The 22,952-nt window shown below is 47.4% G+C and overlaps 1 protein-coding gene across 1 annotated transcript in view; it reads left to right on the top strand.

Moving 5' to 3' along the window:
• NEURL1B (neuralized E3 ubiquitin protein ligase 1B) overlaps positions 1–22,952 on the top strand; it is a 131,191-nt gene that overhangs the window by 12,373 nt on the left and 95,866 nt on the right. The gene's annotated exons all lie outside the window — the stretch shown is intronic.

Below are 22,952 nucleotides of genomic sequence, written 5' to 3' on the forward strand. Positions count from 1 at the left end.
AGTGTGCTATGGTAGGAAAGGTGTAGCTCTGTGACAGATAAGCTTGGCTGACATAAGTAATTTAGTTCCTCTGTGTTTTCCCTTTCTTCTTTAACTGCTGGAGATGGAGGTGACCCACAGAGTCATCTGAAATTCTTCTGCAAATGATCTCCTGGTTTGACTTTGTTTTCAGCTATTTGTCAGCTATAACTTATAGTCATGCTCCACTGACTTCAGTAAGATTATATTCTGTATTTTTAGAGCATTTTTCTGTTACACTAAGTGAAGAAAAAATACATGTATTTTGTCTATTTGCTTTTTTTTATGTGTGATCTAAGCTCTGAATATTGGATTTTCCTCCACCCTTTTCCCTACTGATTTTGTCTCCACTGAATCATCTTTATCTAGCTTGTAATGGACTGCCTCTGTTATCTTTATATTCTGCTTTTTGCTGGGAAATTGCAATTCAGTTGTTGCCATTGATTTACTCTGTGTTAGCCAGGCTTTTTCTCCTCTTTGATGCCTCAGTGTTGCCTGGGGTTTTGTTCCAGAATTACTGTGACCCTCGGGACTATTAAACAGGAATGGAGCTGGAACAGGAAGAGTAGGTCTGTCTTTCCCATGGCCTACCCACATCTTTGGGGACACTGTGCCTCGGTGACCAACAAATAATTTGACCACAAATGGGGATGGAGAAGCAAAGCTCAGGGCTGAGGTAGCCTACGAGCAAAGTTTGCTTTTTCTCAATGATTGCAGCCCATGTGGCTGTGATGTGAACCCTGCTGCACTGGTTGCACTGGGAGCTTGGATGCTGAGGGTCTTGGTGGCACTGGCCACTTTGCTGTTGGCTGACACCGAAAATGCTTGATGGTCTATGTCTGTTTGGCATGGTATCAAGTTCCTGCAAGGGCCTGAATATCCTGAAGGATATTCTTTCTTCTCCTTCCCAGAGGTTCTCCCAGGCACCTTTGCCCCCGAGGGACTGCAAACATGAGTTAGATCCTGGTTAGGACCTGGGTTAGACCCTTAGGTCCACCAAAGGAAATAGAAAGAGGTGAGGGAGCTCCAGGGAGCCTGCTTTCTGATGATCCCATGTAGTTGGCTCATCAGTACAAGCTCACCAGTCTCTTAGCTTATGTCAGAAACCTTCCCTTGTTGTATTTGGCCCCTTTTTTCCTCTCTCAGGGAAGCTGACCCGCCTCTACCCCACCCGTTGGTAGGCAAAAATACTGAGTCCATATGACCAACCCTTCCTCACCAGCTCTCTTAATTCCAGGGAGAGTAACATGAATTATTGCCAGTACACAAGCCGGCACAGCCCTTAGCAAGGGTCTCGGCAGAGCTAAGCCAGCCAGGCAGATGCAGTGTGTCAGCGGGGCGTTAACGTATTTCTGGCAGAGTTTGTGTTATCCAAGAAATGGTGGGAATCAAATTGCTGCACAGGCTTTGAACATTGCCGGGGGGGGAAGGCTGCAATGGCTTTTTGCTTGTGATTTCACTGGCAATCCAGGCAGTTTGTAGCTGATGGGGGAATATCTTGGCTGTTGACCCTGGAGTGGGGTGGGGGAGACTCAAGTAGAGCTTTTCTATTTCATCTTTATGGTAGTGACTCATTTGACACTTGACTTTATTCTTTAATTGTGATGCTTTAACATGAAACTTTGCAGATGGAGGACTGACGCTAATGGAGCAAGGTCATTTTGCTCAATTGGTGTGAAGAGAGCTAACCCAGGGTTTCATAGTCCTTGTCAGGTTTCTGTCCAGCCTCTCCCCAGCTTCAGCGCTGATCCTGACAGTGGAAATACTGTCTCATGAGAGGGTGTTTCTGGTTGTGGGGTTCTCTCTAGGTCAAGGGACAAAGCGTACCTGCTGTCCTCTACCTGAAGAGGACATCCTTCTAGAACTGGCTCAAGAAGAGATGGCATTTGGCTGCTGGGGTTGTGCTTGGTGTAATTCCTGTTGTGTTTCCTTGCCAGGTGGAGGAGGTGGTGGACAAGAGCATCCAGTGGCCTCACTGGAGTAAGTGACCTTGAACAAGGTCATCTACATTTTTCTGTCTCTGTGTTTTCCAGCTATTAATGGAGATACGGTTGACATTGCCAATGTTTCCTGAAGCACAAAACGTGCTCTGAGAACTGCTGAGGAAAAACGTATGCAGGCATACTTATGGTATTTTGGTTCAGAGTGACTGTTAGCACTCAGCCTGGCCTCTGGCTTAATGGAAGCTTTCAGAGAGCTTTTCCTATCTGGCTTCCATGTTATGCAGCATTCCTTCCTAACTTGAAGTTTTGGCAGGGAGGGAGGTATCTGTGGGGTGAGAAGGATGCCACAGACATTTTCCAAGGTCCTGAGGTGTCTGAAAGATAGAACAGACAAAAAGGTGGTGTTGCAGAACTAGCACTGGGCAGGTTTTGATTTGAAATAGCTTTAAACATTCTCTCTATCATGCTAGCATCCTCACTGCCATCACCAAATCCACTGGGTGCACGACGGGGCACAACATCTGATTCAATTCCTGATGAATCATTATTTCCACTAGTTTTTCATAATTGGGTTTGCTAATCCTCGGCTGCATTTGCATGTGCTTAGTGCTCACCATCCCTTTCATCCATATGGGTAAAAGTCACGAGGTGTCAACATCCTGCTTGCGTCCCTTGTGATGCTTGGTGGAGCTGTAAACAGAGGAGAAGATCATCTTTGTCTGGTGTAAATTATCAAAGCTGTGCTCATATGAGTGGATTTATAGCAACTTCCACCAGCTGCAGAAATGCCTGCAGGATGTTTCATTCCTGCTGGCTGGAACAGCAGAAAGCTGAGGTGGGTCTAATGGCCTCATTCGAATACACCTGATGTAAGTAAGGCACAGCTGAGCAATTCTCTGCTCCTTTGTTTTGGTCTGTTAAGGTTTAGCAAATAAAATATCTTTTGGGCTTCAGTACTTATTCCTGCACAGAGTTATGTGTTTTACAAGCTCTGTACATGCAACTTGGACACATAGCAGCCTGCTAAACTGGTACCCTAAGACAGATGCTCCCTAGCAGCACACAGGGGCATACTTGTGATGGAAAGCATTGCCAGGCTAAATAAAGTTCAGCTACTTAAAAGATGAAAACTCTCCCCGCATATAACCAGAAATGGAGTTCAGATATGTAATTCTTACTTATTGCAGCTGATCTTACTGATCCATTTGGATTCCTTCAGTTGGTGAAGGGATAGGAAGGCAGAGTGTATGTTTGGATTCTGCTGCATTAACCCAATGGTGCTGTGTTAGAACAGTAAATGCCACGAGAAGAAAAAAGCACCCAAGTCAAACCTTGTCATAATGAAAGGAAACGATCCCTTTGAACTTTAGCTGAATTTGCAAAATGTCCTCGCCTCAACACGTGTCACCGAAGCCCTTCAAAATGGGGTCAGTTCTGAACAACTTCATTTCATTCAACTCTCCATGCAACAGGAGAAAGGGGGCCAGGGAAATTTCATTGAATGGAAAAGCATGCAGTCTTTTTTTTTTTTTTTAAAAAAAAAAGGAAAGGAAAAGGAAGAAATTTCTCCTTCCCAGCTTTTCGGAAGGAACTGCAGACAATGGAGGTGAATGTAAAACCCAAGATGCAAAATCTCCTTTGATTAACTCCCCTGCATAGGCAGCTGAGCTCCCGCAGCCATCCGGCCTTGGGACCTGCTGCCAGCTAGCCCTAGGCACACCATTTCCCCTCCTGTTATGTGGCTTCATATGTGTGTGTGTTTACCACCCCATGCTTACTTTCATTCAGGAGAAATGTTGCCAGTGGGCAAACATTAATCCATCCTGACAGCTTTGCCCATCTTCCTGCTTTGGTCTGGCATCCAGCAAACTGCTTGATTAAGGCCCCTGGGGCTTTACTAGTGCAGCTTGTTGCCTGCAAATTAATCAACAGGTTGCATGTGCTTAACTCTTTGCTGGAGCTGGTTGGGAAATGTTCTGCGTTGCTGTGGGCATTGAATCAAGTCTTTTGAACTTGTTTTTAAATATGGTGCTGCAGAAATAGCCCGAAGTGGTGTTAGTCTTGGTTTCTTGGGGCAGGAAATGAAGTGATCCCGTGGGCTCTGCAGGTGCTGCTAATCCAGCTTCCGATCTCTAATAGCAATTTTAGACTTTCATTTCATTTCTCTTGGCCATTCACCCACTCCCCATAAAATATCTAATAATGCAGAGGACAGCCAGATGAAACCTGAACTTTCCTTTATTATCCATAAGAAGTCCTCTGGGACCCTTCAAAGTGGAAGAACCTCCTTGCTATTTTGAGGTTTGTTGCAGAGCATGGGTGAAAGTTGCCTCTATGTTGTAGTGTTATCTTTCAGACTTTAGTCTGGTTCTTTAATTGGACTCATCATACTAGAATTAGGCAAAAAACCCTATGTGGTTGCTGTGGCTTGCACTTGAACTTTGGTAAGAAGCAGAAGATTCAGGGAGCACACACTGAGTTTTCAGGTTGCTGTATAAGATACCAGAGTGGAGATGACTGATGTTGTATGGGTATAATGGATTGAATATTCTCTGGTTATTTCAAAGATCACAGATTTCTAGCTTCTCACTTGCATGTACATGGGGAAACCTAGCTCCATATCTCCATTTTCCTTTTCTATTCATGACCTCTCATCTCCCATTGCTGGTGGCCCAGTCAGTGTGTTACATTGGTGTGCACACTCATGCCTATCAACACTGCATGTCTCCGATGGACAGGACAGATACTGACCGAGCTCCCACATGCCGTTAGCCCTGGGGGACCAGCACTATTCTGCACATGGAATTACGTTCGATCTGATCTGGACTTGACCCCACAATGAACAATGGTGAGAACGGCCTGAGCCACATAGCTCGTATTGATTATTTTTAGCAACAGTCGAAGGTAAAAGAAGAACGTGCCTATAAGGTGGTTGTTCCCTTTCTTAGCAGGAGGAGAGCAGCCCAGGCCTGTTGTTTTGTGCACGTTCCCCCAGGAAGGATGTGTGTTCTGCAGTTTGCTCCAGTTGGAGAAGAGCAGTGTGTGATGGGGAATTTGCCAGCCCTCTGTCTTCAGCAGCTGGCCAACATCTGTCTTCTGGATAACATAAAAATTTGATGATACTTTTCATGCCTCTTTTACCAGAAGGATTTAAAACATCTTAGTCCTCTGTTTGACTTTGCATCCAGGTGAGAGAGGTTTTGTTGCACTTTCTGTGCCAGCAGGGAGGATGAGAGGCATAGAGAGGAAATGTGGACTGCCCCAAGGGTCTGTGGATGATGCCTACCCCTGTACCTTTGCTGTGAGCTCCTTTCTGACCTCTCCATGAGCTCCTGATGCTGTCTCATAGCTGAAACCACTTACCTGCTGAGGACACAGCACTTTGCCTGGGATCACAGATCGTCTGTGCATTTTCAGTGTAGGTCTTTCACTCCTGCTACCTTCTCTTGTCTTTTCTGACCAACCTTGGGCTCTCTTGCTCAGTGGAGGTGCTGATCCTTCAGCCTTATTTCCATGCTGGTGATGGCAATTCTGTGATAGAGGTGATAAAGGCAAAGCTGCTTCCTGGGGACAAGCCGGGGAGTTGAAGACTCGTGACTTACTTCTTGCTTTGTTCATTTCTGGCTTCTATACCCTGTGATTGCAGCAAGGCTGGTAACAGCAGCAGAAAACCAGAGTTAAATGCTGCTGTTGTTGGTCCTTTGCCTGTGGTCTGGCTCTTCCCTGCTTGCAATAACCAGTTAAGGCAATCCTCATGGGGTGTGAAGGGCTGTTGACCAAAGAGGTAAGGGTTCCTGCCTCCGAGCAATACTGTTGAATATGCAAAGCCTGGGGACAGGGAGAGTGAGGCTCTAGGCTTGGATCCTCAGTATCTATGGGTGAAGCAGCTTGTGGGGAGCAAGAGGCCAGCTTGTAGGTACCTACAGTACCAATAAGAGCTCCCTGGCAGGAGACTGAAACACCTGCAGATGCCACGTGTCTGAGCAGGAGCTCACCCGTGTTGCTGCCCAAGGACCTTCCCAGGTATCAGCAGAGAAATTGCTTTCTCTGCCATTTAGAATGCCATTAATGCCATAAAGTGCTGTTACAAGGAGGCTCCTTGAGGCAGACAGAAGAGAAAAGTGGCATTTCTGAAATATTTTAAGCCAAATGACTGCTGGCCGCTCTAGATCCTAGTCTTGAGGATTTAGGGAGTCTTGGGAGAGCATTGAGAGAGCAGGTACCAGCAATGCTGGCAAAAGTTGCCTTCTGCTATATGCAGGGATCTCATTAGTTCAGATGATCTTGCCAAGCCTGGCCTTTGCTTGAGAAGCACAGTGTCCCATCGGTGAAGGATTTCCCCATAGGACAAAGATGAGGTTCCACCTCTGCCCATTCCTCAGGACATCCATGTTTCTCTGCTGGTGAAACACAGAGCACACAGGCTCAGTCTCTTCTTTCCATGTCCCTGTGCCAGCAGGGAATATCAACAAGAAAACTACACACCTGTAACCTGTGGGGAGGGGGAAAGGGGGTAATGCACCAGCTCAGTGTTCTGCATCACGTCAAGCCCAATGCAGCTGGCTGGGGCACATCCCTGCACCTGAGGTCTGCCCCTGCCCAGCCCCTGCTGTATTAACTGCTGGCCTTTGCACGGCAGTGTGACAGTGTGGTGGCGGCTGTGACGCATTGATCAGCCATGCCTGCTGCCGAGCGCTTGTTCCCGTTGCCAAGCAAAGAGGGGTGACCTTTTCGGAGAGGAGGAGGAGATGGAGGGGAGAGCGATGGGTGGGTGGGAGGCAGTGGCAGCCCTGGATGGGGTGCAGGGTTCGGGTCAGGACTGGGGGTTTGGATGCATGGAGCGAAGGCAACAGTCCCTCCCTGCTTTACTTGATTTTGTGGGTGCAGAAAGCCCCACACCCGCCTGCATGCTTGGATTGAGATGAAGCTTTCCGTGGTGGGGCCTGCCATCTCTGTGGGATGCGATGCCCAAATTACAGGAGGAAGTATCAGGATGGTGCTTGGTAAAATGTTATTTATGGGCTGCTGCAGATCTGACTGTATTGCCTTTGGTGCAGGAAACTTCAGGGCACCACAGCCCCCCTACACCCTGCTCAGCTGGTGTGAGCCACTGAGCAGTGGTGACCTGCAGTGGGGTTTGGGTCTCGTGCCCTGTACTGTGACTTGCGCATCACTGTCATGTGTGGGTTTTCCTGTGACCGTGGGACCTGGATGGTGCTCTGCTCTGTGTGTGCCGATTCTGGAGCCACCTTGGGTGGCTTCTCTGGAATAGAAAATCTTTTCCACATGTTTTGGGTCAGTATGACTGGGGGAACAATTATGAAGCCTCTAAGTCTGGATTGGTACAAATGGCACCATCATTCCACTGAGGCAGAGCCCTTTGTGAAGGGGTGAGATGGAACAGTACCAGATATAACCTGAAATGACTTAACAAGCTGCTGAAGTTTTTAAATGCATGTGTCTTTTTTTTTTCTTTTTTATATATTTAAATTAAATTTCCTCTGACATTTCATAGGCTTCATCACTCAACGTGGAGCCAAGATCCATGCGAGTGTGTGCGGTAGGATTGTTTTTAAATTTTATTTTAAATACAGATGTCTGGAATAACTTTTTTGCACACACTGTAGGAGTGTAAAGGTTTCTAAGCAACATCTTTTCATGCTGTTTGCATTAGAGAATGTAAAACAGGGTTTCTTTTTTAAAAAGTCTCTGCAGTGCAGGCATAATTACAGGATCCCATTATGCAGCATTGTGTCTAGGGTGAAGCCTGCCCTAATGGAATATTCTGCCTTGCGCTGAAGTCTTACCTGCTTTTTACCAAGACACTTAAGGACTTAATTAGCATCATTAGAGTCTACCACCCCCTTCCTCAGCCCTGTGCATGAAGGGATAATGATCTGTCCAAGCTACTGCCTTTGCTTCCCGCGGTTAACAGCACCACATGGAGAGAGTGTTTCGTAGCTCACTGCTGCTATACTGAACTGGATATGGAGGAGGGGCAGAGGGGGAAATGAAAGCATTTCCTAGGAGCAATAAATATACTCCGTGTTTACTTGGCCTGGTCTTAGCCATTGAGCTGGGATGGAGTTTGTCACTGGGAGATCCCCGTGGAGCTCCTTCACACACTGCCTCATCACGTGCTGCTCTGGCTACCTTGTTTGACCTGCTGCAGCACGGAGCGGTGCCAGGCAGACTTTGTGCTCAGTCCTGCAGGTGTGTGCCACCGGGCACCCACATTAACTCCATGCTTTGAGAACAGGGAACAGGAGGAGCCATGTGGGTGCAGCAAGCCCTGGTCTTGCCTTTGTGTGATGTCCATGTGGATGTACTGCACATGGGCAGCATCTTATACTTACCTGCACATACGTATGTGCATTAGTGACATAGTTTAGTGATGGAATTGGCAGTCCTGGGGTAATGCTTGGACTTGATGATCTTTAAAGATCTTTTTCCAACCTAGTTGATTCCATGATTCTATGTGCATGTGTGTGTGCAGATCCTCCCTGCTACCCTTGCTGGATGGTAGTTGTTGGCACTGCACCGAAAGCAGACATGTTTGATAGGTTGGAGTGACAAGAGATGATGGGCTTGAGGGCACACTGCTCTGGTGCCAGGGGATGCTGGAGAGGATCATGCTGCTGATACATGGCTCCATCTGTCAGCTAGATGGTTGGTTTTGATCCCTGATACTTTGATGGTATACAGTATTTGGGCTGAGCTGCCCAACGGAATTTTAGAAACATCTGGAGGCTTTTTGCGTTTTATGAGATGAAGAATGTTGGCTTTTGTACCTGAGGTGGAGCCAAAGAAGTTTTTATTGCTGGTTAGGTAACTTCTCTGGCATGTTGCATTAGGAGCTCTAGACGTTATTAATGAGGTGTGTGTGTGCTATGGTGCATGTGTTGTTTCATGTAACGGCTGTTGCTGCTGCTCCCTGTGCAAGGATGTAGCCATAATGTTTTCCTACAGGTGTTCAGCTCTCATCCTCCTTCATCTCTTGTGTCCATCCTGTGCTGTCCTTTCTACCCTACCTGCTACAGGTTGGTGCTCCCCTAGCAAGTTTTCTCTGGAGTTTTACAAACATCTTGCAGGGAGGAAAATGTACCTGTAACCTCTGCTCGTTGTACTTCTCGGTGTTGGTAGGAAGGAGTGCTATGAAAGCGGTTATGGGGTTGGGAGCTGATCTTGTGGATGTGGCACTTCTGAGCTTGTAGCTTAGCTGCATTCAGAGGAGCTCCTTGAAGGGTTATGGCCCCATCTCTTGTGGCATGTAAAGACAAGAAAGTTGGAGCTATGATGCTCGTGGATTTCTTCTCGTTCCCTTGACTCACTCAGAGTCATGAACATCATCTACTTGCTTCATTGACTCAGCAAATGATGTCTGGCCTAGGCTGATGCAAGTAAATTGCCCATATTGGTGGGAAACCTTCAAAGCCCAGAGCTGCTCCTGGATCTCATCATCTCCTCTTCTGCTTTGCTTATCCAGAATGACCCTCCTTCATTGTCCATTCCTAGTGACAACTGCTGCAGTGACTGTTATTTTTCGCAAGAGCCATTTGGCTGCTTCTCTGGCTCTTCCAGCCCCTGCCCTTGAGGAGCTGTGTGTGATCCCTGCTCAGATAGCTCCAGATGCCTCCTTAGGCCTCCCACCCTGACCCTTATGGCAGTGCTTGACATAGCATGTCCGGCATGAGAAGGCACAGGCAGTCCTGGACCCCCAGCACAAAACCCATCTAAGCTACAGCTGTGTCCTTCAGGATTTCCAGGGAGATGGCCGGAGGTCTTGGGCCATAAACACCACAAATGGTGCCAGATGGGGCTTTATAGGATCATACCCTCTGCCCTTTTTCTGTGTATTTCAAACAAACTTGGGAGGGGTCTGGGCTGGATCCTTGTTTGTTCTTGAAGGAATTGGTGCGGGCTTCAGAGTCCTCATCCATCCATCTTCCATATGGAGATAAAAAGTTTTGGCTGAACACTGCTAAATGTGCCGTCATCTATCACAGCGGAGGCGGGATTGTGTCAAGGAAAAATAATCCACCATCAGGCTCAAAAGAAGGGGAAAAAAAAAAGGGAAAGGAAAGAAATAAGATTTCCAGTAAAAAGCCTTGCTTTTAAAAATCCAATTCACTCTTTGCCAAGTCATTGTTTGGTTTTAGACTTGTTTCACATGAAACCAACCTTTAAAGGTTACTTTTATCCTTCTTTAATGAGCTATAGAAATGAGCCTGGTCTGCTACAGGGCAGAGGCCAGGGGATGGGACTGCATGTGGAGCTCCCTCTGCAGTGGCTGTGTGAGCTGTATCACCAGCTCCCTGGGTGCCAAATTCTGTAGCCAGCAGCTTTCAGCAAGAAACAGTGAAAGAGGATCATTGGTGTATATCTCTCCCCTTGCTGTGGTGCAAATTATATATGCTGCAGAGTGTGGGGGAGAGAGAATACATGTTGCTGTGTGTGTTTTTCTGAGGCATTCTGGATCATGGGGTTTGCATCCTGGGGACCAGGTTTTCTGAAACCCCTCCTGTGCTGGGTGCTGAGCTCTTTGGAGATGTGAAGAGCTCTTGGAAAACCTGACCTGGGGAGTGTTAACCATCTGCAGACCTGGCCTCCATCCTGCCCACGTGAGCAATGGGAGATCTGTGCTCCTTCCCTAAGCAGAACACCAATAGCTGGAGCCCTGTGCTGCCCCTTCTTTCCTCTGCACTGCCCAGGCACGTTTAGGTGATGATGAGGGTGTCTGAGCACCTCTGCAAGGATGGACTGTCCCTGCCCTGACCAGCAGCAGTGTCTGACTTGTTATAAGGGCTCTGCCACAGGGCAGTATGAGGGAGATGTGAGGAGGGTGGGCATGAGGCGAAGGGGGTTTTGGGTCCTCTCTGCTACAGGCCATCTCTGTCCTCCTCACTGGACCAATCTGTATGGGAGGAGGTTGAGGGCTGTGATGTTTGCTATATTTGCTGCTGTTGTGTGAAGGCTGATGCGTGCTTCCCTCAACAGCAGGACCAGTCACCCAGGGATGCCGTGCATGAGCAGGATGTGGTGGCTTGGAGAAGGGTTGTCTACTGGGGAGCTGCCAGTGTAGAAGGCACTTTGGGGAAAATCCCTATGGGCCGGAACTGAGGATGCTGCTGTTTTCTATAGAAGGCCACTGGAGGCAGTGGGCTATAAACAACTTTCCTATGGGAAAGTAAACACTTGTTCCATTTTTAACCCTTGCTAATTGAGTCCAGGGTGAAATGTGACCCCAGGTTACATAGTTGTAATGCCTTCTCTGTGTGCTGGGCTCTGAGCCCTCAGGAAGGGGAAGGAGCAGTAGTTTGCTGGTTTTGGCCCAGCTCCGTGAAAAAGTGAATTTTTTAGTGGCTGTAAATAAGGAAAATCGAGAAGCAGAAAGTGGACATCTCCTTAACAGATGTTGGAGCTGACAGCCCTGTGCATGGCTTCAGGGATGCCCACCCAGGCCAGCGTTTGTGGCTCAGGAAAGCATGGGAGGGTGGCAGGATAGTTTGGGGTCCCTGGTGGGACCATGAGGTGGGAGCCTCTGTCCTGAGAAACATGAACTGGCCCTGGAATGCCATGGCAGGAAGGAAGACATCCCACATGATAGGCAATTGTTTCTGGCAGGGGTCTCCCCTCCCTGCTCAGCACAGGTATAATGACCTTTCCATGCTCTGCGCTATGCAGACGTTCACAGATGGAGTTGTCCCACGGAAGCAGGGAAGTAGAAGTAATCCTGTGAGATTAGTGGGAGTTGTGCTGGATGCTGGTGCTGTTACAAACCATCTCTGTGTGTTTTGGAGCCCCATGGGCATCCCCAGTGTCTGGGAAGGGGCTGGAAGTCACACCTTGTAGCAGCAGCCTGCATAGGAGATACATTATCCTGAGCAACTGGGATCTCCTCCTGCTCCCTCTTGCCTCTTATTTCCAGAAGGCTTTGTAATTTGATGGTTACACTAAGACAACAGTGATAAATAATTTATTTGAGCCTCATCATTAAAAAGAGATGGCTGTAGCCTAAAGGTGACTTGTGGGGTAACTTGTGCCTGCTGTTTGGCTTTGTTATAGAACCTGAAAAGCTACTGTTTGTTTTTTTTTTTTGTAAGTACTGATGCTCTTTTTCTCCACATTTACTTTTCTTCCAACCTTACAGATATTAAATATGCCCTGTCAGGTTGCAGTCCCTTAGGAAGAGCTGCCCATTGGGAGCTTTCTTTGCCTTGAGGATGTCAACAGATCATTTCTCCTCCATGAGAAAAACAATGGACAGGAGCGTAAAATGAGAACTTAGAAAAAAGTGAAGGCAGGGGGTTACCAGCAGCCAGCAGTTGCTCTGGACTTGCTTGTTCAGATACCCTTCTACTAAAGTCCTTGTTGTCTGTAGAGACTTTGAGGAAAAAGGATAGACAAGACCTGAGTTTTTGACGTTAAATACCTCCAGACCCCCTCAGGAGGGAGCAGGCCAGCTGCTGGTAAGGCTCCAGATGTTGCTTGTGGGAATGGATCTCCCATGGGCACCAGCTGGCTGCGAGCTTCTTAAGGTGCCTTCTCCTTCTGTCTGCATGGGGCAACTTCTGTGAGTCTTGTCCCCCAGAATGGCAGGAGATTCATCTCTGGGTCGACCTAGGAATGTGGGGTGGGGAAGAAGAAACAACAAGAGGTCAATGACAAGCCCAGAGGATGCTCAGCTCTGTGCATGGGTCTCCAGACGCAGGACACGTTTCAGGTGGCTGAGCACTGGACAAGAAGCATGTGTTTTGGCTGCCATCCCTTGTGTCTCTCTAGGCAACTGAGCAGGCTTTTTCTTGAAGGCTTTGTCATTGCCAGAGATCCACACCAGGAAGCTGCTGAGCCCAGATGAGATAGGCTGGCTTTGGTCCCTCCTGGTGGCTCATAGACTTCAGAGCAGCGTGAGCTGCGTGGAGGCAAGTTGTCTGCCTCTCAAACTGCCAAGGTTGATCTGTGCTTTCAGTTGCAGATCATCAAAACAACAGAGCCAACAGGGCTGGAAGGGAACAAGGGAGTATGTTGCAGGAATGGTGCAGGGGCAGCACTGGAGATGGAGAAGACGGGTTGGAAGGGAGCATGGCACATGGCCCAGGGCTACAAGAAAAGGGTGGTGACAGTGGGGTGCAATGAGTGGCAGAAGCCCCATCACTGGGAAGTGTCACATCACTGTGTGGTGATGCTGCTGGCATAGGTCATGCTGCAGTTTGCAGAGCTTCCCCGAAAATGGGGAGCTGTCCCTTTTGTTCTTGAAGACAAAGGCTCTGGATCTCTTCCAGAACATAATCGTTTGGTTTGGAACAAGAAATTCTCTGTTAACCCTACTCCCCTCTTAGCCCAGTAAACAGGAGATGCCAAGCAATCCACTTGCCTCTTCCACCCCATGGAAATCCTGGGAAATAAATGTTTTGCTGTTAGCACAAAACAATTAGAAACAGGGATTTGTGCTTTCTTGCTGGTTGCGCCTTTTCCCACCTCCTTGATTAATCTTGGATGCAGATGCCAGTCGTTAGCTGCACAGCTCGGGATTTGGTGCATGTGGCCAGGACTTGACTGGTGAGTCTTGTAGCAACAGAAGCAGATGAAACATCTGGTTAGGGGGCAAAAAACCCCATGGAGCTTGGCTGGGAGAGAGGAAGGGTCAGGCGGGTGGAGAGGGTACAAACAAACTAGTGTTCAGGGTGGAAAAATGTGATCTGGATTCTCCATAACAAATCAGTCTGCTCTCCTGGAGGCAATGACTGGAAAGTCCCTGAGGATGATGAGGGGCAGTTTGTGGAGAGGCACGTGTGGGTGGGAACATCCTCCCCAAATTCTCTTAGGAGACGTTGATGAGGGCCACTGCTGTTATAGCTGATTGATTGCTGCTGAGCAGGGAAAAAGCAGTGATGTCAGACAAAAGCCATCAACCAGGCGGGGGACTGGGGGTGTGTGACACTGTGACACCGTGCCATGATGAGGATATTAATTCTCAATTAACTATTATTGCTGAAAGGCTGTATTGTTCCTCAGGGAGGGACAGATGATGAGCTAAGTCATCCTCATTATTTCAGCTGGCGGTCCCCTGGCATTCACTGGGAACAGACCCTGCTGGTGCTGGTGGCAATGGTGCAGCATCCACTGGAGGTGGCTTCCTGGCAGTGACAGCCCTGTGCTGACCTTGCCTGATGTGGCATGGATCAGCCTTGGCACAGCTGAGCAACCTCCACTACCAGCCTGCGTGTGTGTTGAGTGTGTTTGCATTGTCTCATTTGGGGCTGAGAAGAGCATGTTCAGGGCAAGAAAAGGTGCTGTGTTTTTTCCAAGCAGTGCCTGGGCATGGGGGAATAGAATCCTGGGCAAAGAAATGGTGCTAGTGTCCCCTGGGGGAAGGGATGCTCTAATAAATGAGCGAGTGGAATCCCAGGGGGCTAGCAAAGTGTTGTGGACACTTTGGATGTGTTTTGATGGGTCAGCAGGGACAGATAAACTGGAGAGTGACAGAAACCAGGCAGCTGGTGGGAGAGTGGCGTGTTCAGGCTTGGGAAAGACGGCTGCAAAAGTGAAGTTCACTTTGTCTAGAAGTTCCTTTTCACTCTTTGCCAGACTGAGCCTGTGACTGCCCTTAGGTTCACTAAACAGAAAGGGGCAGTTTCTATAGGACCCTTTCCTTCTCTATCCCAGCGAGGATCATGGCTGGTGTTGCAGAGCGATTGCAATATCAGATTGTCTTCAGAGTTCCACAAGTCATCTTGCAGGATGTGAAATAAATTGTTTGCACAAAGGGTTTGTGGAAGAGGCACTTAACCGAGAGGAAGATGTCTGGTTTCGGAGCTGTCAGCTCTGAGTGGACAACATGTACATCTTTATGTGTATGGCTGGCAAAGTGAAGCTTTTCTTGGTAGACATCAAAAGTAAACATCACTTTCAGGCAGGGAAAAACCCACAACAAAGAGGGGAGGTAAGGCCCTTGCCCGTGTCCGTGAGCAAATCGTGGAGCTATAAAAAGAGCAGCTGGTTCCTGGCAGCTTCGCGCACAGGTCCCTTGAGTGTCCTGCCTGCCCCAGGCTGAGCTGCTGGTGTCTGGGAAGGGGATAAAAGAGCAGCAAGGAGTTGACTGCTGAAAATTTCCTTCCTGATGCTGAGAAGGACGATCAGTTCTTTCTCGGGGTGAATCACGCTCCAGCGCTAAGCAGCTAATGCTGCCGACTGTTGCTGTCCCCTGATAAGCCATCCAGCCAGTTCTGATTAGTTTCCAGCAACTCCATTAGAAAAACAGCTTTAGAAGAAATTTGAAGTCAATTAAGTTTTATGTGGCTAATGTTGATAATTATTATTACTTTTGTTAGTTTGCCTAATCCATCAAGATTCTCCCATTAATAGATATTATGAATTTGTACCTACAGTGCACTGACTTCCACCAGTGGATTTCGGAGCATTTCCCCAAACTGTCCTCTATTTTGTTTTACTGCAGATTAACATTTTACTTAAAGTTAATTATTGCGAGCTGTAAGTTTCCACAGTGTCCTATAAACATAAAGCAAGCTTTGCAGTCTGGGTTATTTTTACCATGTGTCAGGCAAAGAAACACAGGATGCTGAAAGGCACATGATTGACAACGAAAATTGGCAGATAAGTGATTCGGAATAGCATACCCCTCTCTGTGCTGGAGGTAAGAATTGTGATGGATATGGAAGGAGAAAAAAAGAGGGCCAGAGATAAGCTAAATTACTTGCCTACAAAGACTGCTCTGCACTAGGGCAATTCAAGAGATCCCCTTGCCCTGTGGTGGATGTGGATCACCTTGTGTGCACCAGCTCAGAGTGGAGCAGCCAGGCTCTCTGAAGCTGCTGGCTGGCAAAGGAGCCTTTTTGTTGTGCCCTTACAACACTCATTGCTGTTGGTGGGAAGGTTTGAACGCAGCCTGCAAAGAGCCTGGTTTAAAAACAGATTGAGGGCTCCAGGCAACCTCTGTAACTCCAACATGTGTTCAGGCAAACTGTGTGCATAATTCAGCACATTAGTTGTGTTAACAGAGCTCCTTGCCAGCGAGCGGAGTGTTTGTTTGGAGATGGCACTGTGATCCCTGTGTATGTGTGCAAGGATTATTTTCATTCCTAAAAAAAATAACCACAAAACTATGGAATCCATCATATATAAGCAGCACTATGTCAGGAGTTCCCTGAGCACAGCACTGGGGGCTCTGCTTGTTGTGCTTGGCTCTGAGAGAGATTCCCATTGTGATGTTTGGGGCAGCAACTGATCCTCATCTGTTTTAGCTTCCCTCTTTGATGGAGTAACAGTATGCGTTTATGCTGCAAGATAGGTTACTCAGTGGGCCCAATGCAGGACCACGCTGCAGGGGGTTCCATGGGAGGGATGGCACAAGAAGGACCCCCTTGCCCGAGATACTCTGGGCACTGGGTGGTCAGTACTTTTTTTCTAAGCACAGTTCTATCAGTGGGTATTTTGTTAATAAAGGCATTTAGTTTTGTGCAGTTGAATTAGTTCTGTACAGCTGATAACAGGCTTACCACATCCTTTGCATAGCGACTGATCTACCGGGTGGTTTTGGTCAAGACACTCAGCTTCCTGCTCTGCTGCAGTTCTCCACCTCAAATTGGCACCGTGTTAATTTACGTCTCAGTTTTAATTTTGAGTGCAACTTTAATGGAAATGTTAATTTGCAGTGAGTACTTCACAGGGTATTATTTGGGAAAATGCTTTCAAGTTTTCCATATGGTTATCAGATAGTGACTGCAAAAACCCCAGCCCTCTACTAGATCTAAACTAACAAAGGTTGTAACAATGATTAGTGAGAATAGAAGTGCTTTGTGGTCAGTTAATGTTCCGTGTGATTATTTATGGGTAGCTTTCTGACCATCTTGTGAGAAGTATCATAAAATTTGTGATTTGTTACTGGGAGAAGGCTGCTGTTGGGACATGTTAACGCTGCAGTTTCTCTGCCTCCCCGACTCTGTTTGTGTGGCTGGGCATCAGTGTCACAAATATTTATCCACAGATATCCCCATGTTTGTTTATGCCTTATTTTTCTTAATGCTCTCTTGCTGGGGATAGGAAGTTCTTGCAGTGGCCTTTGGTGAGCATGCCTGGCATTGCAGGAGCCAGAGTACAGCACGCAGGAACTGAGCAAACACCTGAGCAGGTTTTCAGACAGGGCTATTGACACCTGATGAGCATTTCAGACCCATCTCTTGTGCTGCCACTGCTTTGGAAAGCTGTACACCTGGTGCATTCCTTAGGGGTCTCCCTTATGGTTACTTGCCACTCCTTTTGCAGTGGCAGAGGAAGGGTGCTTGCTCTGAGACTGCCCCTTTTCTGCCTCCTGCATTCAGCATGAACTTAGGTGAATCACTTGTACCCACTCTGCTTTGGTTTCCTATCTCAACAACTGGGAATAAAGCAGTTGCCAGCTTTGTACAGTGAAAATCAGAGATCAGCCCCATAGACATGTCTTAGACAAGGAGAAGGTGTGGATGAAATGAAGTCTCTCTTCTCTTACCCTTGCATCCAACTGGCTCCTCATGGGTGACCTGTCCAGAGCATGGAGCTGATATGACGAGGTTTTGGGGAGGTGATGTGGTGACAGCAAGGTGGGATGAGTATATTATGAACTGGTTGAAGTCTCTGGTAATTTTGGATAGGCAGTCCAGCAGGATGCCTCCTGGCTATGTTCTCAGCACATCCCTGTATACTGGTGACCAGCATGGGAACACAGAGCAACTCAGCATTGCCTTTTTCCTTAAGGAGAAAATGTTTGCTGAAAAGAGTTGTGTTGGGTGCAGATGTTTTGTGTCTCTCATCCATCGAGGTCAGTTGGAGTTCTGCCAGCATGAGTGACGTGTGTGTAGAAGAGGCCAAAATCTTCCCACAGATGGGAGCTGTGGGACTTGTCCATGTACTCTGAAGGACGGTAGCTTGGCTCTTAGTAGCACTGCACCACAAATAGGGCCTGAGGCCAAACTGGTGACCCTGGTGCAAATTCAGGCTAAGAAGATCTTGTGTAGCACCACTGGTCTCTGTGGAAAGTTGGAGATGACTCATTTCCCAAGTGAATTCATGAGCTCCTGTCTCTCCTCCCTTTGGGCATCTTGCTGCTAGCATTGGTCTTCTGACCTGCCTGCATGATGCTCTTTGCTTGCTAGTTCTGTTTCTAGGGAATTTAATAAGATATCAATTAAAGAAATGAAAGAAAACAAACTGAAGATGTCTGTCAGTGGAAAATGTGGAGTGAGGCAAGGTTATTGGGAGCAGTTGTTTAAAATCTTATCAGCTCTTTTTATAGTCCCTGTTGCTGTGGGACAGCTGAGCTGGACCCATGTGCCTGAGCAACTGGTGGCAGCCCCTGTGCTGGACCCTGTCCCTCTGCTGGGATCATCATGCTGGATTGCTCCCATCTCCCCTGCTCCTTATAAAAGGCAAAGATACCGATGAGAGAAGTGGACTTGAGGGAGTCCCTCTTGTAAAGAACATGCTGGATAGACTGCTAATTAGCCCTCATGATTTAATGTTTTCCTGTTTGCATACCACATGTTTAGGGGATATGGTATTTATGGTCCTACAGGGAGGATGTGAGCTGGCATGGAAAGAGGAGATTTCTGTTCCTTCAGAGCTTTATGATCATTTTTCCTCTCAAACTCCAGCTGTGGCAATACCAGGAAATTAGAAATTTGTTTCTGACTGAGTGAATTAGCATCTGTGTCTCTAAAATCTGCTTCTCTAGGTTTTGCTGCACCCTAAGTATGATTTTGGCTTGCTGCCTCACACCTCTGCAGTGTCAGCATTGGGAAAGCTTTCCGCTGCAGTAAGAGGTCATCTCAAACAGTCTCAAAGTCTGTCTGGGATCTCTGGTGTGTTCAGCTGTCCCGTGGTTTCAGGAAGGTGGGTATGAACATACAGAAACCCTCTGGTCAGGGTATCTATAGGCTAGGATCTCCATTCCTGGCCCTGTGGGCACTGGGGTCAGTGTGCTGAGCACTGAGGGTGAGCCAGCACTGCCCATGTGTTCCTGGCATCCCTGCACCCTTCTTCCAGAGTGAACTGGAGGTAAATGACTTCTCTTTTTTCTCTTTTGATTTTCTCTTTTGAGCTGCTTCTGCTCTGTATTCCCAACCTGGTGTTATCTCTGGGCAGACTGTGATGTACAAAGTAAGGACTCGATTGCCTTTGCCTAGATGAAGTCTCAGCCTAACTCGTCCCTACTGTTGCTGTCACTTCTTTCTGATCTCTTCTGCTCCTGCTGCTGGATTTGTCAGCTCCTGCTGTGGCCACCTCTGCTCCAGCAGCCTCTTATTTGTCAGGTACCGCCTCTCTTCTCCGCTTCACCCCACCAAAGCTACCACAGAAAGCAAACCATCTCCTCCAGCCTTATTAAAAACACAGGGGGTATGCATATGCATAGCTCTTGGGCTCCATTTTATATTGTTTGATCAGTTGAGAGCAGGAGGAAGGAAAGTGCTGAGTTGAGGGAATTCAATAGGAGCTGTTAAAAAAAGATGTGTCCAAAAACACAAATATGATCTCATGCAACATAGACGCTGTGATTTGGGAACTACAAAGGGCTGTTTCTTTGTGTCTGGGCAAACAAAGGAACAGAAATAACAACCCAGAAATATTAGTTCATTGTCAAAATGATATTCACCCCCTGGCCATATGATTTATATGGTGCAGGAACCAGGGCAGCTTGACTTTGCTTTGTGTAAGTAAAGTGAAAGACCAGTGAAAATCCATGTGCTAGGCTTAGCTCTGGATGCTTCTGTAGCCTTAGAGAAAATGTACTGCTGTGGCCTTTAAGCCACCAGAGTGGCTTCTTCATGCCCATGTCAGAAAATCAGCCTTCAAGTCATGCTGTGGCTGAAATGTATCTGGTGCCACTGCTGGTTCTAATTTAGGAATATCACTCGGAGGTTATCAAATAAGCAATACTTTGATCCTGCCTTGGCATTTGCATACCCAGCAGCATCCTGCAGGCTTGCTCTGGGTGTTCTTGCCAGCTGTCTCCCATTGCCATTTCTGTCCAGTAAAACCAGCCCAAGCCCATCCATGGCAAAAGAGCTGTGAAGGAGAACCAGGACAAACTGGGTTTACAAAAGGCCCTTGGGGAAGGAAGTGTGTTTCAGAGGCTGCTCTCAGTCTGGTTTACTTTTTGTCTAGACTGTTCCAATCTATCCCAATCCCTGTACATCCCTGGGCACACTGCTGTCCATTAAATACCATGCATACCCCATCACGGGCCCTGGGAAGCCAAAGACATCAAAAGTGAGGAGATGTTAAAAGCACGAGGTTAAAACAAAAGCTAGAAATGGCACTATGCTTGTGGGTCAGCATGAGACCCTGCTCCACTCAGCCATCTCCTTTTTATCTTCCTATTTCCTGTGGAATCTCTCCCCCTCCTCAGGATCCTTTTTTTCCCTTTTTAACATTTATTTGGATGTCTGTGTCTGTGCAGATCAAACAACATGCTCCCACCATTGCAAGTCAGTGAGTCACTAAAGCCATAATGACTCTATCTTAAAAATAACCCCAAAGCCCTAGTGCAATTGCTCCACAGGCTGGGATTTGTTCTTGCATTCTCTAGGGAAAGTCAGAGGCAGACTGAGGAAGAGACCCGGGGAGAGAGGGTCGCTCTCTTGGACAGGCTTTGATGACATTTCATATCTGCTTTTTGTCCTCTTTGCAGCTCAGCTTTACGCTCTGATGTGAGCTCTGTGAAATGGATGTTTCCTTTCAACCTTCCTCCACCTCCATTCCTTTTGCTTTCGTCTCCTTTTCTTCCTCCATCTTCTTTTCCAGGGGGGATGGTGGGGGATGGGGGTTTAGAAAGATCTCACCTGTTAATACAACCATGCCTGCTCCAGCATTAGTGTGAAAAAAAGGTTTCACTTGCTCAGCTCTCTTGTCCCGCAGGCAATGGGAGGGAATGGAAGAGGAGAGGCAGCGTTACTTTTTGATGATGCTCTATTGACAATGAGTTTTTCATTAAGCTTGAGCCTGGTCCATTTCTAAAGGCACAGACTCCCAGCGTTGAGTATTTGGGAAAAGGAGCAATGCCCTGCAGGATGCTGTGTTCCCTGGACCAGCATGGGAACACCTGTGTCTCTGCCTTGGGCTTCAGTGGAGGAACTGCAGAGCATGCTGGGCAATGGGTGCTTGACCCACCTGCAGGGTTGGTGCAATTTAAGGATGCTCTGGACAGTAACAGAAACTCAGGTGCTGGTGCAGCTCAGTCTTGGGGTGACTCCCTCAAGCTCGCATGACATTGTTGTCATTTGTAAAATGGGGGATAATGCCTCTCCCTTCCTCAAAATTGCTCAGTTGTTTAGTTCACCCATGATGAGCAGTGGTCAGATCTCCACCAAGTGCTTCTCTGCTGTTGGTGTGCCATGTGCCCTTGCATTTGGAGCCCACTCCTGCCGGAGGTGACAGGGATTTCTCATCATCTAAATGGGATGCTGGAGCATCCAGCTGAGTATCTGTGCCATTTTTTCCTACCCGTAAAATAGCTGCAGTACAACCTTTCTTGAGACTTAATCCAGCAATTATATCCATGACTTGTTTTGAGCTGCTGATCTTTGGATGCCGTTTTGTGACCCCAGGAGTGACCCCACTAGGACAAAGACCATGTGGGGTGAAATGGCACATACCATCACTTGCCTATCTCAAGGGACATACACTGGTGGCCTCAGCTTTATCTTTGTCACTGTCATTAGATAAGGGTGATGTTGTCAAGTGGCTATCCCAGGATAATCCAACAATAAGAAGTTTAAGCATGAGGTGAAGGGGATGGAACTGCCCTTGTTCAGCCTCTTGGTTTTCCTGTTTTTTTTCTGCTTTTTACTGTTCAGGGCAGAAAGTGTGACTCTTCCAGATTCCTAGTTTCAAGTTGCCATCTCTTAATGTCTCTGTGTCTTCTGTTGTATTTCCTGCAGCTCTTCATGGTGACTCCCCAAAACCTCACTGCACAGCTGGTGGGTATTTCTTTCCCTCTGACACGTGAAGGGAAAAGCACTTGTTGGAAAGATGTGTTGTAGGTGGATGGAAGGTGTTCATACCTTTGGATGTAGATGTATCTTTTGAAGAAAAAAATCCCAGACCCTCAGTCCAGAGCACCCTCAAAGGCTCTGGAAGATTTGATCTCCTTCCAGATATCCGAACTCTTTTAATCTGAAAGAAAAGCTGGCCCCCTGAGGTTTGCTGGTGTATCTGAAATGGCCATGGGCTTTCCACCAGCTCCTCAAGTATGTTGTGATAGTCACCTGCACTCTGTCTGCTCTCTGCTCTGGGTTTGGGCCCAGGAGAACTATACATTATACTTGATTGTGTCATATTGTACTGGCTGCTTTTGGGAGGAATGAGACTGCTGAACTTATTTTGCCTCTGATCTGATCAGATAGAAATGGAGGTCTCCAGATGGGCAGCCAAAGGGCTGCGCTAAATACTAGCGCTCCACCTCACTGAGATCTGCCTTTTCTAGGCAAAACCTCAGATCCCTGAGGCATGAGTTAGATCTTTGCTCCTTCCCCAGATGCTCTACAAGGCAGTGTGCTCACCCGCTCTACATTCCAAGTAGAGCTTCTTATCAGCTGGCCACTTCAGTCTGAGGGGTTGGTCGATACTGAGCTGGTGCTGGGAATGTGTGGTCGGAAGTCACTAATTGTTTAATGCACGATGTTATCACTGTTCTAGTAATAGCGATGGTGCAAAACTGAGCGAAAGCTCCAGCTCTCCTTGCTATTGCTTTCCCAGGAACTCCTAACCTCCTCGGTGCTGCACTGTCCTTTCCATTGCTTTCTCACTGGGGAAGCTACTGCACTGACTCCAGCCTCTTACTTGCATACATGAGTTCCAGACCCTTTGCTTCCTGAGTTATTTCTTCCCTCAGTTCTAATGGATTTAATTCTCCTGCTCAAGCAATAGTGGTTTACACTTCTAAAGTGAAAAGCCCTTGTGGGCTGTGTTGCTCTAGATAAACTAAAGTATTACATGCTC

Source organism: Pezoporus wallicus, unplaced genomic scaffold (assembly GCF_028554395.1).
Source record: "Pezoporus wallicus isolate ANWC-B61680 ecotype Strahan unplaced genomic scaffold, APGP_CSIRO_Pwel_v1 contig_4309, whole genome shotgun sequence".
Taxonomy (NCBI): Eukaryota; Metazoa; Chordata; class Aves; order Psittaciformes; family Psittacidae; genus Pezoporus; species Pezoporus wallicus.